Source organism: Mus pahari, chromosome 20 (genome assembly GCF_900095145.1).
Source record: "Mus pahari chromosome 20, PAHARI_EIJ_v1.1, whole genome shotgun sequence".
NCBI lineage: Eukaryota > Metazoa > Chordata > Mammalia > Rodentia > Muridae > Mus > Mus pahari.
In genome coordinates, this window is record NC_034609.1 from 655,560 (window position 1) to 664,528 (window position 8,969).

An 8,969-nucleotide genomic window follows, 5' to 3' on the forward strand; every position below is an offset into this window, starting at 1 on the left:
CTTGTCTTTTTTGATAACTTTGTGTTGGAAGCCAATTTTATTTGATATTAGAATGGCTACTCCAGCTTGTTTCTTCAGACCATTTGCTTGGAAAATNATTTTCCAGTCTTTCACTTTGAGGTAATATCTATCTTTTTCCCTGAAGTGGGTTTCCTGTAAGCAGCAAAATGTTGGGTCCTGTTTGTGTAGCCAGTGTATTAGTCTATGTCTTTTTTATTGGAGAATTGAGTCCATTGATGTTAAGAGAAATTAAAGAAAAGTAATTGCTTCATGTTATTTTTCTTGTTAAATTTGGGATTTTGTTCTTGCGGCTGTCTTCTTTTAAAAATATGGAACGCTTCATGAATTTGCATGTCATCCTTGCACAGGGGCCATGCTAATCTTCTCTGTATCCTTCCAATTTTAGTATATGTGCTTCAGAAGCGAGTACAACAAAAGAGTTCTATAGGAAAATGCCTAATGCCTGAATTGTTCTGCACTTTGATAACATGCATATTAAAGGCTAAAAAACTCTAAATTGTATATACTTTCAATATATACAGTTACAATATATGTAATTTCATAAACAGTCTGGAATGAAATCTCTCAAAGAGAAGAGAAATCAACATACATTGGGATTTCATAACTATTTAAATATAGTGGCTTGGCCTAATGCTACTTGTATTCTAATATTATGTGCTGGCTCCCAAGATTTGGAGTCAGCATGTAACCTTTGGGGACTGGCCCCCAAGTTAATTCTGATTGGTGAATAAATTTTCCAGCATCCAATAGCTGGAAAGAAGAGACATAGGTGGGGGTTAGATTTCCTGAGCTTGGGACCACAAGGCAGAGGAAAGAGGGAGACAGAAGCCACAAGGAAGAGAAAAACGTGCAGGAGGGAGAAGGAAAGCCCCCATGTAAAAGGACCCAGAATGTGTCCCAGAGCACTGCTCAGTTGGGTCAAGAGCAGCCCAAGATGGAACATAGAAATTAGTAAGCGCTAACTTGGAGTTATTGGTAGGAAAGTGAATTCTAACATGGAGGTTAGGCAGTTGCCCAGCTCTCGTACTGCTTAAGGCATATTAAAGTATAAGACTGTGTGTGTCTTTCATCCAGGAACAAAAATGGACAAAGGTGGGAAGGAAACCCAAGATGGGATTTTTAAAAACAAATATTTATTACAACAATGAAATAAGATCAGAGGGAAATGAATTGCATTATACCTATGTAGTAGGGTGTGAAAACTTTCATTATAAATATACATGCCTAGTGACAAAGCAAAGGTGTCTGAAAAAAAAATGTGTTTGGATCATCCCTGGGGGCTGAGATCCTTACATCAGATATTTGATCAAAGTATGCTTGAGTGTGAACTTCATTCCTTTATAAAAGTAAATCAACAGCAAAGCCTATGAGAACAAAAACTGTACTATTCTATAGAAATGAACTGACACAGGACTCACCTATCAAGTCCAAGATCCTCATGATCCAAACAAATTCTGAGGCTGAGAAAAGAGAAATTAGCCTGCAGTTTGCTGCCAGAGCAGGGATTTGGCAAGGGAGTTTCAGTTCTCAATGCACTCTGCATTGTCTTCTGGTACACCATTTTCAGGAAGGATTTCCAGGGCAGCCTCCAGCAACCACTTATACTCTGGAGGAAGAAGGCCTCCTGACTTCCATTACCAGCAATTGCATATTATTTGAGGTTTATATAAGAAATGCACATATATATTTTATTTATATATTATATATATACATATACATATAAATACACATATTTGGTATTTTCAGATAACATAACAATTAAGTACACAGTTCTTTCCCACCAAATACCCTTCACAACCTCTATTTATTAACATAATTCATCCGTCAAGTTTTTACAGCTTCCATACATGAGAGAAAACATGTATACCAGTTTTTGTGAGTTTCTATAGCATATTTTTGAGTTTCTTCTGTTTTGCTACAAATTAAAAGATCTCATATTCCTTTATGATTGATTAAAACTCCATTGGTTCTGTACAATATATATATATATATATATATATATATATATATATATATATATATATAACTTTATAGTACACACATGTCTAGCACAAATCTTTGTAGAAGCATTTCTTAATAGAGAGAATTTAAACCAGACTGATTGAGAAAGCAGAGTAGACTAGCAAGGGTTTCATCAAAAATTGAAATTTTGATACTACAGTAAATACTGGGAAAAGTATAAATAGTAGCAGGACAAAAGCAACTAGCACAAATGATATTTTATTCAAATGGGAACCATCACAGGGACAGGAAAATTAAAATTATGTATTTGTTGTATTGGTGGGTCTGTAATAATTTTTAAAGAATTTCAGTATATAAACATTTAAAAAATAACACATTTGTTGGCTGTATAATATTATTCAAAATGTTTCATTGATGTTTCAACACTAAGTATATTGCAAGTAAAAATATTTTTTTTTATACAGGAAGCGTTTTGTTTTTCTTGCCTGTGGCAAGGGACATGACTGTCACTCTAACAAGAGACATCAAATTATATATATATATATATATATATATATATATATATATATATATATGTGTGTGTGTGTATGTATGTATGTATATATGTATATATATGCATTTATTGTATATATTTAAGAATAACTTATTGATTTAGTGGCTGTCTTAAGTGACATGGAAGCCTCAGTAAATGAAGACACAGCTATGGGGAAACTTCTTTTTATGCTAAGCTGATAAAAGAACTGGGTTGTCTATGTGGGTGGGATTTAATAATAGTGGCTTTGGGAAATGTGGTGAGGGTGCCCTGTCCAGAATCTTAGTTTCTCTGGGCAGTATTTCTTCTCTCTGGCTGTATGTGCAAAGATCCCTCAAGAATGAAGACCTTCTAACTTCATTTTGGAAGAGCACATCAGATAGGCCACTTAAACTCTGGTAAGGGATGTCTTTTGAAAGATCTGAGCTTCCTGGTCTTGCAGATTTCCTACTGAGCACAGTGCCTTATTTGGTGTATCATGTTCTGAACCTGGGCTATATAAATCTACTTATAAGGATAATATGCTTTAACAAATTACTTATCTATAGCTATATCTATTTAGGATCAGAGATTGAACCCAGGACAGGCAAGGAGGCAAGAATGCACACCACTGGACTATATTCTCTAGCTCTGGCTTTCTAAAAAGTTGCATTTTTTTAAATCAAGAATTTCATACATGGGCATTGTTTCTACATTGCTCCTACTCTTTCTTCTCCAACTCTTCTAATGTCACCAATTCATAATTTTATATTTAAGTATTATTGTTATTTGTACACATTAACACACGTGCAGACACATGCATGTATTTATTGTGTACATGTGTGGGTATACCACTTACTAAGCCCATTTAGCACTTTTCATATGGATATGTACCAGGACTAGTCAGCCCTCTCTTGGGAGCCATTAATCATCTGTGACTCTTCATCTAGAGATGGGACATTGTATTATTTTGGGGGGCCACTGTCAACTGGTCTTATATAGTGTTTAACAAAACTGTCCTTGTTAGATAGCTCTTTAATTCAACATTTTGATATTTCTCTCAAAGATTATTATTATATATATGTGCTAATATTTTTCTGATTTGTATTTTGTTTAATATATTTAAAATGGTGATACCACAGACTTTTTAATATATTATACTATTTTGGATTAAAAAAAAAACTATATATGTGTGTCTGCCAAAGATATTGATGATGTTGGGTGAAGCACATTTGTAATTGCAAATTATTCTCTATACTGATATATGCAAGTACTTTACCTCACATAGATTAGCCTCAATTTATGTCCCATTCTAAAGAAATGTAAATATGTATTTATCATTTGTTTGTGTAGAATATGGGCCTGACAGTGTTTAGGCAAAGTAAAACTTGTATGATTTGGTTCTCTCCTCCTACTACATAGGTCCCAGGAACCAAACTCAGGTCATTAGATGTGGGATCAAATGCCCTTATGAACAAAGTCACTGTGCCAGCCCTTATATCATAAATATATAAGTATTTATTTATGTATGTAATATTTTATGTGCCTATACATATACACATACACATATACATCACATACACATATACATCACATACATATACACATACACTTAACATAATTTAGAATTTGGATAAGTTTCTCCAGGATGATATATAGCAATGCTCTCTGGACTTTTAGGGAGTAGAAGCTAAGGGGGAATCTGTAAGCATCACCCCAACTGGGCTTTTGCTCAAGTTACCTGGCTCAGGTAATCCTAGCACAATTTGTTACCTTTTAGTGAAGCCCAAGATATTACTGATCTTGGACTTCATTCTTTAAAACTGAGCCAACAGAGATTTTCCTATTTATAAATTAGTTATCTCAGTTATTTCAATATAGTGATAGATATCCAACCAGTATGAAATATGTCTGGTTAAGGACTAGAAATCTGATTACAGTGTTGCTACCAGACAATATACTCCAAAGCAAAATGATAGAACTTCAGAATTAAATCTTGTATGATATATACAACTGGACTCAGGTCTTCAGCCTTTGTGTAGACACCTTTATTTGCTAATATCCTGAGAGCCCTGAAGGCATCAAATGTATACAGCATCATCTTTCTGCCTAGACTTCTACTGGAATTTTTATTATTAGTTTTATTGACTTTAATCAGTCTTTATTTGAATTGAATATGGGTACTCTTTCTAGACTTCATAGGTACTAAATAGTATCCCAACATAATTTAAAAGGATATTTCCATAGTTTGTGATGAAATATCCTAAGAGGCTTGGTTCCTAGATAATAAAGTATATCTCTGAGTGATGATTGGATCATGATTGCTTAGTGGATGAATTTACTGTTATATTTATGAGTTGGTTGCATTTTGGGGAATTGATCCATACTTGTTTGGACTATAACTGGAGAAAAAACACTGATAAATGTGCCTCTGCTGGATATATATATATATATATATATATATATATATATATATATATATATATGCCTGGCACCTTCCTGTGACTTCCTCTGCTTCCTGGCTTCCATGACATGAACAGCTCTGCTCCACCATGCTTCTCTGCCATAACATTTTGCTTTGACTTTGGTCCAAAAAAGTGGAAGCAGCCAGCCATTGGAATAAACCATTGGAAACTAAGAACTAAAATGAACCTTGTTTTCTTTTAAGAAGTTTATATCAGATATATTGTTGTAGCTGCAGATGGCAAGACTAGCAGTTACCAAACAGGATGTGATCTGCTAATTCTGCAGCTACTCTGCATGGATATGGGCTTAAACGGACATGGATGCACTGCAGGGGATGAATGCTAAGCTTCTCACTTTCTGAGAAGTTATAAATACACAAAGAGGGAATAAAAAACTGAAATCTAATAATACTACATAATTCTAACCTAAAGGGGCAAAATCTTCATAAGTCTATAATGATACAAATAATTCAATAACAGACTGGAGAAAGGCACAACAATGTTTTAAAAAATAGGTGTTAATTATAAACTACTATGTAAGAACATTCAGACTGTGTATTATGGCTGCCTACTCAGCCCTCACTCCCCATGCATGTTCAACTACAGATAACTTGTAATTGCTCATATTTCCCACTGCTCCCAGAGATTTCATAGAGGTTCTTTGTTTCTCACTACCAAAGACAGTGTTTCATATCCCAGTGGGGACCACAGCATCAAATGCATCCCCCCCTGCACCTGATAAGAATCCAGAGAAACCTGATTACTTCTTGCAGTTTTTGGCAGACATTTCATTTAATTAGTGAATATTCTTAATGCAACCTCCAAAGCACAATGCCCATTTTGTTCCATAACAAAAAATGTTGTGAAAACAAAGGTTGGCATTTGAGGATGGATTTTCTGCAAACCTTTTATGTTAAGAGAATCTCTTCAGTGTGCTGACATAACCTATACAGGTACAATAAATATGATAAAAGCTGGAAGGACATAGTGGATGGCTACATCTAAATCTGGCTTAGTTTTAATTCAGCTACTAAAATTAATACCCTAGTAAGTGGTGACAAATCTGGAGTAGATACCACATTAGTAGCTGGGACAACTGGTTTAAGCCATCACTGCTTCAAGCACACCAGAATGCATTATCACCTAGCTAGGAATTGAAGGTTTAGTTCCCCAGATGAATTTTTTGTCCTTTCAAAAATGTTAATTCCTTTAGTAAGCAACATACCGTTTTGAATTTGTCATAGTTCCTGCCCAGTCTTCTTACTTTATAAAGTGATTTCATTGAGGAATATCATTGCACTACTTTTCTATACCAACAGAAGAAATGTTATCATGTTAATTTTTGAGGCTAGAGGAAGAAAAAAGACTTTAATTACTGTCAACCAGTAACAAATCCCCTTTCCATCTAAGATTCAATTGTTGTTTTCTTCTACTTTCCTGATTAGTTCTGTGCTGTTCTTCATAAACTTTAGATAAAATTAAGCTCTTAAGTGAGGCTCACTCTCCTCAACCAGTCATCAACCAGATTTCTTTCTGAGATCATCCATCCACTCAGTAAACCCTTCCTTTCTTAAGTATTCCCGAATAGCATAGCTCCAGGCTTTAGGGTTTTTGTTCCCTTATTTTATTTTATTTCTTTTAATTAATTCAATTTTACACTCTATGGTTTTTTGTTTTGTTTTTTGTTTGTTTTTTGTTTGTTTGTTTTTTGTTTTTTGTTGTTGTTGTTGTTGTTTCGAGAAAGGGTTTCGAGAAAGGGTTTTTTTGCCCTGGCTGTCCTGGAACTCACTTTGTAGACCAGGCTGGTACACTCTATGTTTTATCCCCCCATCCAACCTCTGACTGTTCCACATCCCATACCTCCTCCCCAACCTGCTGTCTCCATGTGGATATCCCCCAACCCCCACCTCACTAGACCTCTAAATTCCCTGGGGCCTTCAGTCTCTTGAGGGTTAGTGCATGGTCTCTGAATGAACATAGATTCGGAAGTCCTCTTCTGTGGGGCAATGGGCTATGCACAGACAGCCTGGTTTCCAGACGTGGCTAGATGTTGAACCCCGGACCTGTAGTGATAATTCACTTGCATGGGACAGAAGGAATTCACTCATGTCTCCTGGCCCCTGGCCCCAGTCGGAGTTACCGCTCCCACAACCCCCACATGAGAGTCTACTAGCCACTTAGGAACAGCACCAAGCCCTCTCACATGCAAATAAGGTTTCCCATGAACTCTCAGTCCAAGCCAATGAGAGGAGCTTGCTGTCAGACCCTAAATCACCTCCAGAACTGTTTATAGAGAGGGCCATGCATGGAATTAAAGGTGTGGGAGAACCATTCTTTTGTCTGAGCCATTTGTTCCAAGAGCTGTAACACTTGGGGAGAGATCTCTCCGGAAGAGCTGCCCCAGCCCACCACATTCCTCTCTGGATTGTTGGCTTTTAGCAGACCCAGCCTAACCTGGCTCAGTTCAGAAAGGCTAGGACCTGGGAGGTGTGGCAGAGGCTTTGTTTCCCTGCCTGCACTCCCCCATCCCCCCCTGGTTGGGGCCTTCCCACCTGGCCTGGCCTCTGGCACCCAGGCCCACACTCTACAACCCGTTTTAATCAAAGTCTCAAAGGACCAGCAAGATGATTTAGTGGATAAAGTGCTTGCTGCCCATGCTTGACCATCTGAGGTCAATCCTTCAAATCCATGTAAATGTAGAAGCATTTCTACTTTACAATGATGTCCTCTGATCACCACATGTTCCTCATGGCACACTTTCTCATCATATATACACAGAATAATAAAGGTTTTAAAAATTATACTATTTTTCTTTTTTTCTTTTTCTTTTCTCCTCCCCCCCCCCCCCCCCCGGAACATTTTCTGAAATATTTTCTTTTCCTTGGTGACTCAACTATGCCACTTTACAATTGCTTATAATTCTATCTGACATCAACTTTGTTCCTAAGGTGTTTGAGCAGCAACATAGACCTTCTAAAACTTTAATTTATTACCTTTTTTTCGTCAGTCAATGTGGGTAGAATTGTGTTCCCTCAGAACATGGTGAAGTCCTATTTGAAAAGAGGATCGTTGCAGATGTACCTAGTTAATTAAGATGAAGTCATACTGGAGTAGGCCGCTCCTATTCTTATATGACAAGTGTCTTTATAAGAAGACCATGAGAGGACAGAGGCATAAGACAAACATGCCAAGATGAAAGCATAGGGGAGGGTGAACCCACAAGCCTAATTGGTGGTATAAAAGCCTGGAAGGATGCCGCTGAGGTTTGTGGCCTTGAGCAGACCTTGATTGCACACTTTGGGTTTCGAGGCCTAGGAGACTCTAACCTTCCACTGTTTTGAAGCATTCCGTTTCTGCTGTTCTTCAAGTTTAATAAGATATCAATAACAAGCAAGCATAAGCCTCTCCTGTTTTATAGTTTCCCCTCTATATAATAATTTTGCATTCAGATGGAGTCTGCAGTCTTGCACATACTGGATAAGCTGTACCCAGAAGCCATTCTGATTCATGTTGCCATAAAATCATTAGCATTTTGTGTTTTGTTTGGTTATTTTTACTTTATGTATTTAATACATTAAACATACATATTGGTTTTGATTTTTATATGTTGACTTGGTCCCTGGCCTCCTTACTGAGCTTTATTTGGAGCTCTGATTGTTTGGAGATTATTTTACATAATTTTATTGTAGAAATGGTGTTTTACTTCTATGTCAGCTGTTAGGCACTTAATTTTTTTTGATGCTTGCCTGTGAAAGAACTTCAGTAGCATGATGAATACTAAGTGTTAGGACATAGTGGGCAGCCCTGGCTTATTCATGAGTAACTGAAATGTTTCCCATTTAATTATACAAATATACTTTTTTCTTTAATAAATTTTCATTTTACATGTTATAAACTACAGTACATCATTTCTAATGGTGAGCCACTTGTCAGTCTTGAGATGAATCCCTTTTAACACTGAAGCATTGGATTTACAAAATCACCTCAGAACACTGCTGAAGCAATGCTAG

At 36.6% G+C, this 8,969-nt stretch overlaps 1 non-coding gene across 1 annotated transcript; it reads right to left on the reverse strand.

The window, feature by feature from the left end:
• Positions 1 to 323: 323 nt before the first annotated feature.
• On the reverse strand, positions 324 to 430 carry LOC115062747. The gene has a single exon (XR_003842676.1). It is a non-coding gene; the product is annotated as a U6 spliceosomal RNA (small nuclear RNA).
• Positions 431 to 8,969: the final 8,539 nt, after the last annotated feature.